The sequence below is a fragment of the Castor canadensis genome, chromosome 9, assembly GCF_047511655.1.
Source record: "Castor canadensis chromosome 9, mCasCan1.hap1v2, whole genome shotgun sequence".
Lineage (NCBI taxonomy): Eukaryota > Metazoa > Chordata > Mammalia > Rodentia > Castoridae > Castor > Castor canadensis.
Window position 1 is genome coordinate 34,268,139 of NC_133394.1, and position 14,558 is coordinate 34,282,696.

General features: G+C 34.8%; 1 protein-coding gene across 3 annotated transcripts in view; it reads right to left on the reverse strand.

Annotated features, from left to right (window-relative positions):
- Ppp3ca (protein phosphatase 3 catalytic subunit alpha) overlaps nucleotides 1-14,558 on the reverse strand; it is a 314,520-nt gene that overhangs the window by 106,395 nt on the left and 193,567 nt on the right. The window lies entirely within an intron of this gene.

Genomic DNA, 14,558 nt, shown 5'->3' on the forward strand with positions numbered 1-14,558 from the left:
AAAACTTAACTCATACTTACCTACCAGCAAAGTTTTCAAGAGCAGACAATACATAATGGCTAACAGAGAAGACTCATACTTAAGTATTCCAAGCAGAAAATAAACACATTTTCATCCCTCAGAAACTTCAAAGGCACTTTACGTAAGGAGAACCTAACTATCTGTATTGGAAATTGGCCAGTTAACTAAAATCTACAATTCTGCTTTTATGAAGCCTGCTAAACTACTTTAACACTTGGAAGATGACAAGCTGTTATTTACTCCATTTTGAGGAAAATCCACTTCCCAGACTGAACCGGCTCCTCAGTGCCAACCAAGGTCTTTAGCTTCTATCTTGGGAATCTGTTCAGTATTGTAGCTACTCTAGGATTAAGGTTCAAATATTAGAGGTCTGGTTTGGACTGTATTTCTTACCCTAAGAAATCTCAAAAGCCTACTTACCAATTATATTTCAAAACATCCCATGTTCTTAGATCTCTTACATCCCTTCCCAAGTCATTAAATGTCCTCTGTTTGTTTCTGGGATGTTAGGCTCTTCTATTTTGAATGTTTTGTCTAGAAATTATAGGTTGAACTGAGTCCCCCTAAGACAAAGGCTGAAGTCATAACTCTAGTAGCCAAACTGGAACATTATTTGGAAACAGGGTCTTTGCAGATGTAATCAGGTTCACATGTGGTCATACGCCATTAGGGTGAGCCCCTAATCCAGTAAAACTGATATCCTTTTAGGAAGATGAAAATCTGAACACAGACAAAGACACAGAAGTCATGTAAAGATGGAAGCAGAGGTTGGAGTTTTGCTGTCACCGGTTAAGGAAGATCTGGAGGCAGAATGGCTATGCCAACAACCTGATTTCAGGTTTCTAGCCTTCAGAACTAAGATAATACATTTTTGTTGTTTTAAGCTACACAGACAGTTTATGGCAGCCCTTGAAATAAATATGCTTGAATTATAACTCATCTATTTGAGTTCTACTACTATGCACAAATACACATACATACAACAACAACATTTTGAGTTCTTAAAATATGTCAAGCAGTGCTTTTAAGTATTTGAGATGCACTGGTTCAATTAATTCTTGAATAACCATTAGGAGGTGAGTACTGTCATTTACTATTATTTTCCAGACAGAGAACTGGGAAAGATGAAGGAATTAACCAGCTGGCAAGAGGCAGAGTTGGACTGTGAATCCAGGCAGCCTTATCCCAAGACCTATGCTCTAAAAGCACAGACAGGATTCCTAAGCACCTGGGTCTTTATGGTGAAACATCCTCCACACGCAGATGTTCAGGCCACAGACTCTTCCAGTCTTTTGTGTTCCAGTAATAGGCTACTGGTTACCCTGCCAGCTATCATGAAGGTCCTGGATGGAAGGAGCCTGGGTTCATAACAATCACCTCGAAAAATGCTGGACATTTTAGTTGACAACAAACTCCACCTGTGTTCTGTCTGTGTTGAAGTCCTTAATACAAGCATTTATGCTAAAATGCAGGGTTGTAAATACACACCAAGAAAGGAGAATACACTTAGGAAATGGATTAACATTATTTTGTGCCTTGAAATGATGTTTTGTGAGAAAAACAGAGACTATTTGGTCTGAAAAACAAAACACATGGCAGCATGGTAATTATTCTCAAGTATTACAGAGGCTTTTATGGATGAGGCTTAGGGATGACTTCTTGAGTTTTCTTTTCTTTTCTTGAGGGCAGAATAAAGGTAAATGAGTGAAAGTAAAAAGCCCCCTCCCCACTTCCGCCCCATGGTCCAATAAAAAAATTTATTTCTAACAAGAAAATCAATTAGTGGAACAGCTGGCACCGTGCTATAATGAGCTCATCAGTAAGCAGTAATATTTAACTCAAGTGTGAAGCATCAAGTTGCTATTATTATTTCATTATAACCCTATGTCTGTCTTCCTTTCTTTTTTTTTTTAATTATTAATGACACTTTTACTTGGAACAAAACAGCTTGGTCTCTGTTTGAAATGGCCACATTACCACTAACCAAGTATAAGATACTAAGCTAGTCACTTAAATGTTCTAATTTTAAAAAAAAGAAGCAGGCCAAGTGCTAGTGGTTCACACCTGTGATCTTAGCTACTTTGGAGGCTGAGGCAGGAGGATCTCCATTTGAAGCCAGCAGTGATGAACAGTTCTTGAGACCCCATTTGTAAAATAGCCACAGCAAAAAAGAGTGGATGTGTGGCTCAAGTGGTAGTGTGTCTGCTTCATAAGTACGAAGTCCTAAGTTCAAACCCACCAAAAAAAAAAAAAAAAAAAAAAAGAAAACCCCACCCAGAAATAACAGTTTTGCCTTGTAGCTCTGTGAGAATAAAAAGCATCTTGAGCTGGGCACCAACAGCTAATGCCCATAGTTCTAGCTACTCTGTAGGCAGAGATCAGGAGGATTGTGGTTTGAAGCCAGTCCAGGGCAAATAGTTTGCAAGACCCTACCTTGAAAAACCCATCACAAAACAATACTGGCAGAGTGGCTCAAGTGGTAGAGCACCTACCTAGCAAGCATGAGGTCAAGTTCAAACCCCAGTACCACAAAAAAAAAGAATGAATAAAGCATATTATGTAATGACTGTCACTTACATTTTATATTTAAATTTTAATGACCTAAGACATCTTTGATAATAAGATAACTGGTTAGTTTATGTACTGCTAAATAAACAATGAAATCATTTTTATAACTTAAAATCTTTATTATACTTTATAAGCAAAGCATTGAGTAATACACTTAATCTTCATACTGAGTTTGATTCACTAGAATAATTTTTCACATCAGTTTTTTTTTTTTTTGAGGAAACATCATCTGTGCTACCAAAAGTAGTCCTGAGCAGTACTATTACTCAGGCATAATGCATTATTATGACCTGGTGCACTGTTGGAGTTTCTGGTTTGATGTTTAATAAGCAATCTTCTGCTTCTATGTTGGTAGGAATGAGCTTAATCAGCTTACAGTAATCTTTATTTCTCAGGGTGTTCCTATAAAGCTCTTGCTTTATGTAAAAACTAGAAACTGCAGATGGCCCATCAATAATGAATATTTTCTTTACTAATATTAAATTGTACCTCATTTCCTTATTTCTGTGCCTTTCTGAACAATAATATTTAGTTACATGCAGACACTGTAAATAGAAATTAAAGTCAACACATGTGCTTCCACCAAAGCACATAACTCAGAATAAACAGCTATGTCTGCCATTTGTGCAAGAGCAGGGAATGATAACTGAATCAACACCATACTGATTTCAACAGCAGGCAACAACTTTCAGAGGAATTAAAACATAAAACATGTAAATGTGAGAATTTGTGAAATATGGCATTGTTTGATTTTTGCAAATTTTTCCCATCTGTAAGAGAAATATCTATCCTAATATACACCCTTACATTTACATAAGATAGTTTAACACATACTTGCTTTAATGGAATAGGGTTTGAGAGGTATATTACATAGGGATTTTCTTGTATTGTCTAGAGCTGAAGACTGGTCAATTCCTTTCTAAATCTATGATTTTTTTTTTATCACAAGGCAATTAAAAAAGCAAGATTGGAGGAAGAATTAGGGATCTGACTGAGACTGTACCTTGAAATTCAACTAAAAGACCACATTAAATTAAGAACCACAAAGTTGTCTGTCTCTGTGGCTGAAGAATGGCTTTCAGTTCTGGGCATGGTGCCCAGCTGGTGTGAGAAGGCATATAAACGTGCCCAAGCTTTCCCAGGTGTGGTATTGAGAGTCATGCCATTTCCAAAGCTCCACTGTGGATTATCTGGATGCCACTCTGCCTTCCCCACCCACTCAAATCAAATGCAAGGTTGTGCCAGAGCAGTGGTAGGCTGCCACCCTAGAGAGAATTGGGCCCACTGGCTCTCATCTAGGTGCTCACTGTGGGTTGGTTTTTCTTTTCACTGTTGCTGATCTTATTGATGACAGGCTCATCATCCCACATAGGATTAATTGGTCAGTGCAGTTCTGCCCTCCTCTTCCAGCATTTTCTCCTAATGTAAATGATCATGAGAAAGAACAATTTATAATCTCCATGGGTTAACAGTAGGCATGGAAAAATTGGGGAAGCTCATTATAACTCACAGCTGTAAATCTTCAAAGAAAAAAATAACTGTCCATGAAATAAAAACCAGTAAGGACTGTGTTATAAAATAGTTCATTAAGAAATAAATGATTGTATGCCCATATCTGAAAAGTGGAGATCTCACTAATATTCTTAAAGCACTGCTTTTATTATGACACTTCTCTGGGCAGGTCTTATCAATGGTTGTCTTTTGCCTAAATGACAAAACCCAAATTTCCCATCATGGCTTCAATATGTCTTCCCCTCAATACAGTCTGGATCTATCCCACCACTCCAGTCTTGTCTCCAGTCAGTACCATTGGAGAAGCAGGTGGTGTTGTGGATAACTGAATTAGTTTCAGTATTTATTTGATTAAAATCTTGGCTTAAATGCTATTAAGTACATTAATTCTTAGACAAGTAAATAAACTCAACGGGCTTCAGAGTTCTCAGCTCTAAAATGGCAACAATATATCTACTCATTGGCTTATTATGTGAGACTTTATTTAATCACCAAGCACATTATATGATACATAATAAGTATATGTAAGTGGCATGTTTAACAAAAGTTTTATACTCAGCACTCTTGTATGAAATCTTATTCGGCTTGTATTATTATTTATTCTATACTTATATATGGTTACATATAAGGTTACAATGATACATTATGATTCTACAACTTATGTACATTCAAGGATACATCTGTACCTCTCTACTTTTAATTACGGTTAATAATTTCAGATTACAGTGAATATGGTCTACATTTGAAATGATGACTATTTTATGGAAAATGGATATATAAAAACTGCTTTTAAAGAAAACTTTCACAAAAAGATCTTCAAAAATTAGTAAACAACCTAAATACTTTAGTTGAGGTAAACAGTCTAAGAATGTTACAAAAGTAGAAAATAGGTCTTAGATTTAAAATGACCCCATTAAAGGCAATTTGACTGGTTAGTAACAGGGTCTGGCCCAGGATTCTTTTAATTCCTAGTATAGTTCTGAATTTGAGTAGGCAACTACAAGGCTAAAACAACCTTTTTGGGTGCACTACATATTATGCCTTCCATATGTACATTGCCAAATTCTCAAAAATATTTTAATTCTCTAAAAGAATATTTTGATATATTGACAAAATGGAATGGATCTTTTACCCATAGTGGGTTTGATTTCATTTTTGTTTATATGTCTTATTTTTGCTCTATAACTACTGAACAAATAACACAATGAGCTTTGGAAGTTTTAGTTTCTTTTCTACTGGCTTTGAATATAAATCTGTTCCAACAACCACTACTATTTGAAAATGTATGCTAAAGTAAACACAATAAGATAATTAATTCCCCTAAAGTGTTTTATTTATTTTTTCCTCATCAAACCTAGGGCCTCACACATGGTAGATAAGTGCTCTACCACTGAGGCACATCCTTATCTCTCCTCTAAAGTCTTTTAAATAGTTTCTCCTATAGAATTAGTAAGAACTCTGGTAATATGACATTACCATATACTTGTAGGTTTGGATCACAAATTATGTCTTTTGCATTACTTTTCCAATGAATTTTACAAAGTACCTTCATGTTTTACTAAGATAATTTTCTTACCAGAAATAAATGGAGTAAGAATTTCCCATTCTGAGCAATTAATTAATTAAGATAGCAGTGTTAGGGTAGGGATAATTACTGAACATTGTATGTTAGTTTGCTGAAGGAGAGTATCTACAAAAATGCTCACCTGTTTTCAGTAAAGCAGAACTCATGCTATGTTTCTCTTTACAACTTACTTTTAAAATTAAATTGGACTTTAGTGTCCATTCATGCTGAGTTCTGAGTGCAGAATTCACTATTCGCTAATGCCTTAATAATATTCTAATTTCCATAAAACTACCCCACTGATCTCAGAAGACAATACACATGCCCTGTGTACATGTATCAGGTCATGTTAATGCCAAAACTGCTGTGAAGGTTCTCCTCAGTGGCACTTGGAAGATTAATCACACACTATTAGGCTCTGAGGAAAATTTTCTTTTCCTTCTTCTTTCCTTTCTTAGTCTCTGAAAGAAAGAGTATTAACTACATATTTCTGAATAACATGAAAAAGTGTGTCCTAATTCATGTTTTCATTTAGGAAGAAAAAGTCTGCCCTTGTCTTTTGAAATCATTTCTGGTAAAAGAAAAATATATCTGTGAACAGGTCATAAATACTACATTATAAAGAGAAGCAATGTCAGAATTATGATGCAGAGAGTCTGCAGCTCCAAAAGAACTCCAGTTAAGTGTGAATAACACTGGAATTATGGGTCTGACCATCATTCTATTCACAGACACATATTTCTCTTAAGCACACAATTAAATTTAACAAAAACAACATTATCTGTTTCTAGCATTCCACACACATAAAGCAAATAAAAGTGAGCAGAAAAAATTTGAGCGTAAATTACCTATGAGATACCATTCACCAGTAGCATATTTTCATAGAATATTGAATAATCTGGGTTATGATTAAAAAATGACATTATTCGAAAAACTGAGGGAGTGAACATGTTCAAAATATACTGCATGCATTATGGAATTATCACAGTGAAATCCTCTTAGGGTAACTCAAAAATAAAATAAAAATTTAAAATGCATAAAGGAAAAAGAAAAAAAATACAGTCTCAAAACATCCTAAAACCAATATTTCACTTCTGCTTTAAATCCCACAAGGGCCTCCTGCTTGAGTTGACTAAAAGTAACACGTTAGATATTTGGTTCCCCTAGTTCACTCTATAGCCTAGGCTTCCCTCTTACTTAGACACTAATTTTGCTTCAGTCACAAATTACTTTCCTAGGGTTAACAGGCCAGTGCCCACCTGAGGGCCTTTGCATTTCTTCTACATACACAATTCTTCCCCTATGGATATACTCTGTTCTCCCTTCGCTTCATGCAGGATCCTGGGGTGTGTTCTTCTCAAAGAAGCCTTGCCAGAGTCTCATCTTACATTCTTAAGCCTATGTTTTGCATCCCTGATCCTTCTTCAGTCTTCTTCATAACATTTGTTACAACCACCTTATGTATTTAGTATTTTTAAAACTTGTGTATTAGTTTGTCTCTCTTCACTAGAACACTCCTTCAGAACTGAAGAGATTTTGTTTTGTTCACTCCTAATCCACCAGGGTAGTCAGGGACCATCTCAGAAAGTTTCTTGAATGCATGAATAAATGTCAAGGATAGGTGAAGCCAAGGTTGAATTTGTAGCTATAACACAAATTTATACTTGCTTGACATCTTGCTTGACATCTGTGTGACAATGGAGGATGATGTGGAAAGAATACTAATTATTAAGCATTTGAGATTATTTAGAGGAAGAAGCAAGGTGAAAAAGAAAAAAAAAAGAAATTGGGGTTAATTATAACTTATCTGGTCAGATAAACAAAATGGGTAATACATTCAAGGTACTGATCAAAAAATTAACATGGAAACAAAACATACTTGAAAGGGGAAACTTCACCTTGCATATTGTTATATCTTTGAAGAAGCAAAACACCAAATTGGACTTGATATAAATTGCACCTCACAAGCTTAAAGAAACAGGATTACTACTATCTGTATCTGACTTTGACATACAAGGCAGGGTTGGTTGGAGGTGTCCTGAAAACAATGATAAATCAGCTAAGTAGTGGCAACAGTGAGAAAGGAGAAAGCTACATCACTGAGACACACATCATAGACTTTCAGAATGACTAATACCCACAACAATAAGGTTAATAATATCTGTTACTCACTGAGTGTTCATTATGTGCTCCACATTGCACAAAGCACTCGACATTTACAACCTCCACCCCAACTTTTTAAAGACTAAGTAAACTTTTAAGAAGAGCTTTGATAATTTACTCAGGTAAGGGAATTGACACTGGATATGAACTTAGAAGTCACTGTGTGGAATCTATTTCTCCATAGACACTCCATAGGCACTTCACTGCTCTAGATATCTTGTTAGTACTTTATCAGGACTGTCACAGTACATGATGGCCAAGTGTGGCACTCCCTGGAGATGGGTGATGAGGTTTCTTTAGCTACAGACATTGACCCCAATGCTGACCTTGTCACACCTTTTCACCATGCCCCTTGACACATCTCTTTCCTAAACATCCTTCAGGTTTCTGTACCATATTCAGGTTTCTTGTTAATTTCTATCAAACAAGTAAAAAGAAAAAAGTAGGCTGTGGCCACATTCTCTGTTTTCTAATTCTTCACTCCCTACCTCACCCTTTCCATCTTCTTCCATTGATTTTCTTTCCTTGAGCTCTCAGAAGATCTTTGCTTCTAGCTAAGATGAATTAGACCACCAGTGCTCTCATTCTTATTCTCAGTAATCATGCTTCATCATCAGTTAATCACTCCCTCTGTTTTATTTCTAATTTCTTTTCTGATTATTTCTTCCATATTATGTTTAAACACTTGTGTGTCCTCCATGGTCAAAAAGTCTTCCTGGTCCTTGTAATCCTCCCTTGCTTGGACATACATTCTTCTCAGGCAATCTACCTGAGAAATGGCCCATTCTGAGCACCTTCTCTTTCCCCAGCTTTAATCACTCTTTCTTCATTATCATAGGAATGGTCTTGTACTTAGCTACTCTATTACATTTCTATGGGTAGAAAATAACACTTCTATATCATCAGATCCAGCAGTCATCTTAGAGGCCTCTTAACTTTCACTAACACTATATTAGTTTTCTCCTTACTTCTAAAGCTATAACTCCTTAATCTTCTCTGGGGCCCTTCTTCCTTGGATTATCCATCAAATGTAGGATTATTCCCTGCTTTATCATTGATCCATAAATGGCTTTCTTTTAGTAATCTCATTTCCATGATTTCATCACTAGTTACATGACATCACTAGAATGGATTGTCCAAACCAGTTATCTTCAATGTACTCCACAGAAATGTATACACAGCTTTTATAACTGGCTAACTCTGTTCAGGTGTCACAAAAAATGCTCAGATTCAACCTGTCCAAAATGAATCCATCATCTTCTCACCCAAAACTGTCCCTACACATTTGGAAGGTCTTGGATGGCAGCATCACCACCTAGTTAGCCATTGAAATCAAAAAGGTGAAAATTGTCTTAGATTTCTCTTTCTATCCATCATCTCCTTCTCCAGACACAAAGTACTAAGTATTTATTAATTAAATTCTATTCTTTGTACAGGTGCTGCTACTGCTACTCTGTCTTGGTTGAAGCCATTTTCTGGATACTACATAACATTTTTGATAGTCTGCCCCCTTCAACCTTAGTCCATTCACTGCTACCTTCAGATTCATAGCGAAGTACATGAAACCAACAGTAACAGAAACCACATATGAGCAAGTCTTTTCCTTGCAATTTAACCTTTGGAGTATCTGTATGGAATGAAGTTTAAATAACTTATCCTTAGCATGAGACTTTCTCCTGCCAAACTCTTCAATGTCTCCCCGACACCTGTCCTCAGTACTAATAGTTTTCCATATGAAAACTATGAAGTTCAAATATCTGTCTGTTCCTTGGACCACATTATTCCTTTGCCTACACTGCTTTCTCCAATACTGCTCGTCATCTTGGTAAGCCCTTATTCATCTTCAAAACCTAGATCAGAAGTTACTGACTGTTAAAGAGTACTCCTAAAGATACTCACTGTATATTCTATCCTTTGCAAATAGTTCTGCCTTACACTTACCACGTTATATAATAGACATATTTCAAAATCCCTCCTCTAGTTGACTACGACATCATTAAAGGTAGGAACTATACACAGGTTAAGTATCTCTTATCCAAAGTACTTGAGATAAGAACTGTTTTGGATTTTAGAATACCTGCATTTATATAATGAGATATCTTGAGGATTGGACCCAAGTCTAAACACAAAATTCACTTATCTTTCATGTATAGTTTATACACAGAGCCATAAGTAATTTATATAATATTTTTTGTGTGATTGTGCTTTGATTGAAACTTAATACATAGGTCAGATATCAAAATGTCCACTTGTAATGGACACTGATGTCACCTGTGATGTCACATCAGTGCTGAAAGAGATTCAGATTTTAAAACATTTCAAATTCAGATTTTTAAATTAGACATGCTCAACATGTACTTAATAGTTTTGTTTGTAGAGTCTAGCTATATGAATGTTCAATAAGTATCTCTGAGCTAAGGAGAAGAATGAGCATTCTATTTAGTTTGCTTTAGTCCTCTCTTAGGTTGATCATTCATACTTATGGAAGCCTCTTTTATCATATTTCCTAGGCCATGTCTCTCTGAACAATAGGAATTTTACGCAAGGCTCTGTGCTACAAGCAGTGGTTTTCAAAAGTATTTGATCACAAATTAAAGTTAAAATGTATTTTACATAATAAGTCATTTATAAATATACATATATACAAGCACAAAAACTATGGATACTTCCCATTATTTTGTATGATAAACTAACATTTTTCCATACTAGTTTCTTTGTATTAAATTTATTAAATTAAAAATACTAGTTTGAAACAAATTGATTTCATGTCTAATGGATTGTGATGTATATGTTTTGAAAAATACTTCTGTATAATGTTTTCCGAAAAAAAATTTTACCTTACTGAACTTTCTGAGTTACACATTTTCCTTATCTAACATTTAACTATATATGTTACTGGAAAGTACTTATAATTTGTCTGAATTGTGGGAAAATCCATGCATATTAGTGGGTAAACAAGAATATTTTAAAGAAATAATATGGTACTTCCTTAAAGTTAACACATTGTTGTAAACTAAAAATTTAATGGTGATGGCCTTAATGAGTAAGTATAAAAGTATTTTTGTTACAAGCTATGAGATCAAAGTCATCATAAAAGTATGTTAAACGTAGCCTGGGGCAGTGGTTCACCTGTAATCCTAGCTACTTGGAGGCAGGGACAGGGAAGAGCATAGTTTGAGGCCAGGGCTGGCAAACAGCAAGGATCACATCTCAAACAATAAAAAACTGTATGTGGTGGTGTGCACCTGTCATCCCAGCTACCTAGGAAGTATAAATGGGAGGATCTCAGTCCAGACAGTCCAGAGCTAAAACTGAGACCCTACTTTAAAAATACCTAAAGCAAAAAGGGCTAATGACCGGCACTTGCAAACACCAGGCCCTGAGTTCAAACCCCAGTACTGTCAAAAAATACAAATAAAATAAAATAAAAAATAAGCATGTTAAATGTGAATTGCTCCCTTTGAGCCATGTTTCATATTCCATTTAGGTCAAAAACCTACTTATTCACAAACACTTTCTAAGTAAGCTTCAGCCTGGTCCAGATATAAGTACCAAGAATATAAATTTAAGAAAGTTCAAATGTATGAAGTTTTTTCTCCATTTATGCATAAAGCTGGCACATTCTCAAGTATATTTATGCGTTTTCTGTGATTTGGTCTCTCTTACTCTACAAAATTCCTGAGAGTATGAAACTGATATTCTCTGATGTATTCATAAACATCTCAAAGAACAGCAAAGTTGGACAGGTGCTGTGCAGCAAAGGTACCATTTACCAAGAATGTCTACAGGTCAGGCAACACCTAGTCATTAGTACTGCTGGGCAATTCTAAAGCCATTCACAATTCTCAGAGTATCCTAAAGGTTGGTGCTGTCCTCTGTTTACAGCGAATGTACTAAATAACACAACTGAAGACACACAGCTAGGAAGGAGTAAGGACTACTGTCAAAAGTAGAAGAAGAGCCACATGTTACTGCACGTTTACTAACTTTCCATGCAGTACCTCACTTAATTTGTACAACATCCCTCTGAGACAACTGCAATTTTTATTTCGACTTTTCACATTAGGAGAAAGTAGTAGAACCATGGCTTGAACCCAGATTTGCCCCAAAGTCTAGGCTTTTCCCATTGGACTTTTCACAATTAAATGTAATATACTCAATTGTCAAAAACTATTAAGGTGATAGATTTAGAGTTCATAGTCTTTCTTTTCTGAAGAACTGCTTTCCATTTCTTACAACTCTGCATTAGAGCATGCAATTAAATTATGGCTTAATTCCCTTTAAGTTGTATTAAAAGCCACTGCATTATTAAATAATTTAAAATAAATATGAAGGTTATTTTTCAACATGTAATGAGAGTTTGCTAGCTTGTAGTATATGATCAAAGAAATCAGAAGGATGCCTTTTATCTGAGAATATCAAAGGCCACTAACTAAAAAAAGACCCAGAGTTCCTATTACAGTGAAGAGAAAAAGCTGAGTCTATTGAAATATAATACAAGAATGTTGGCATACAGGTAATTTACAGATATTATTATCTTTGCTATTTGAAATAGGACCAACTTGGATTCTATCCAGGATTTATTTTTTAAAAGTGTAATCACTCAATTAATTGTCACTTTTTCTCCCTTAGTACTCTTCCTTACTTCATTCTCACCCTATATAGACATAGACACACATATTTACATATACAAATCACAAATTTATTTTGCTGTCTTTCCCTCTGTGGCTAACAGCAGTTTATATTGTAAAATAGGTACCCTTATGATTTTATAGGCAATACATTTTAAAATTAATTGAGTTATTTTTCCAAATTAACACAAGTCTCTAAGCATCATGAGGACAATTAGATTATTTCTTAGATACAGTCAACTGAGTAACCTGACTGCTTCTACTGAGGTCCATGTTTCTGCCCAAAATAAATAGAATCAAGTAGTTTCATTAATTTGGGACATATTGTAAGCAAAATGATTATCTCAAATTTCTCATCCAAAATGAAAAGAATAACCTTTTTACCTAGGATACACCAAAAGTAAAATTATTACTGAAATACAACAGAAGCTAAAATATTGTCAAAATATTAAAAAATTCAATTCTTTAAGAATTCTTAAAATTAACTTGGAAAAAATATTCCATTTGTGCTAGATATAAAATAAAAATAGACTAGGAATAGTGGCTCTGATTTGTGGATGATCTGACTCCCTAAATTACATGTACAGTTTTTAATAATTATATCAAAGTAACCCCACTAAAATTTGTGACATTTTATTGTTGTTGTTCAAGATGACTTTTTCATGTAGAAATATTTCTAAGTATTTAGTTCAGTTGTTCCCGCTAGGCTATTTAATAATTCACTAAAAGGATGGAACATGAAAGATAATTTGTCTTTCTAAATACAGTAATTTCAGAAGCCATGGAAAGAAACATTATTATGATTTATTTTTTTATACTTACAAATAATGGTTATCTTAGACAAATTAATCTCTCTAAGTCCTGCTTAGAAGGCAGAATTAATGATTAATTCTGTTGACTGAATTTCCAATCAAATTAGTGCATATATGTTAAAAGTAATGAGGAAGCAGCTGAATGGTCACCCATTTGGATTTGGGTAGCTATTTGTTTGACTACAAGGAGCCTGGACCTATCTTGTGTCTCATCTGGTAAGTGCGCCATCAGACCACAAAGGACTGGGAATAAGGCTGTAAAGAAAGGGAGAGTGGAGAAGTACCTTTCCAATCTTTCACCATGATTCTTAAAATCCTGTATGTTTGTTAAGAGCGGGGTAAAGTTGGCAACTCTTCTCAGGATATCCTGCCATCTGATTCCAAACAAGAATAATATACATGTTTTTAAAGCATAAAATATTCAGATTAAAAAAAATAGCAGCAGGTCTTATGTTCTTTAAGAATATGTCACATTAATGGAGACAAATTTGAATAATTTGTCTCATTGAGGTTTCTGATTATATTTTTAAAATATAAGTGATACTTTTCTCTTGAAGTAGAAGCAGGAGGATGGCAAGTTTGAGATCTTATCTTGAAAAATAATAAAAAATAAAAACAAGGGCTGGGGCACAGCTCAAGTGGTACAGTGTTTGCCTAGTGTACATAAAGCCATGAGTTCAATCCCCAGTAGCACAAAAACAAAAAGTAAATAAAATTTAAAAACGAAAATAATTTTGAAAATGCTGCTAATGAAAATACTACTATTTTCATTAGTATTTTCATTATAGTATTCAAAGTACTATTTTGAAACCAGGAACACATGTAAAATAGTCAAATTCTTTAAAAAAGTTATTTAAAGTAAAAACAGACAAAATTGAATTAGGACTAATCTTAAAATTTATTGAGCACTTAGGATGTGTGAGGCACTATCTTTCATTACATGCACGGCAATGGCTAACCCTTATAGCAGCACTGGTAAACCAGTAAAGTCTACAGTGCATACAGGGTACACAGTGACTGTCCTCACAGCCTTTCTTACATAATTCACATGCAAAACAGCACTGCTCTAGAAATATTACCCATGTTAAAAATCAATGAATGTGTTAATCAGAAGGTACAAAAAAGCATTGGTTTCATTCTCTAGTTTGTATAAATAAAAGATTACCTTTATGATCCTATATTAATTCAACCTCAGGAAAAGGAGAAAGTCAAACGTTAACCTAAATAAAACATTTTTGTTAGAGGTTGCAAGTTCGGTATCAGAAACAAAAAGTGTCAATGTCACTT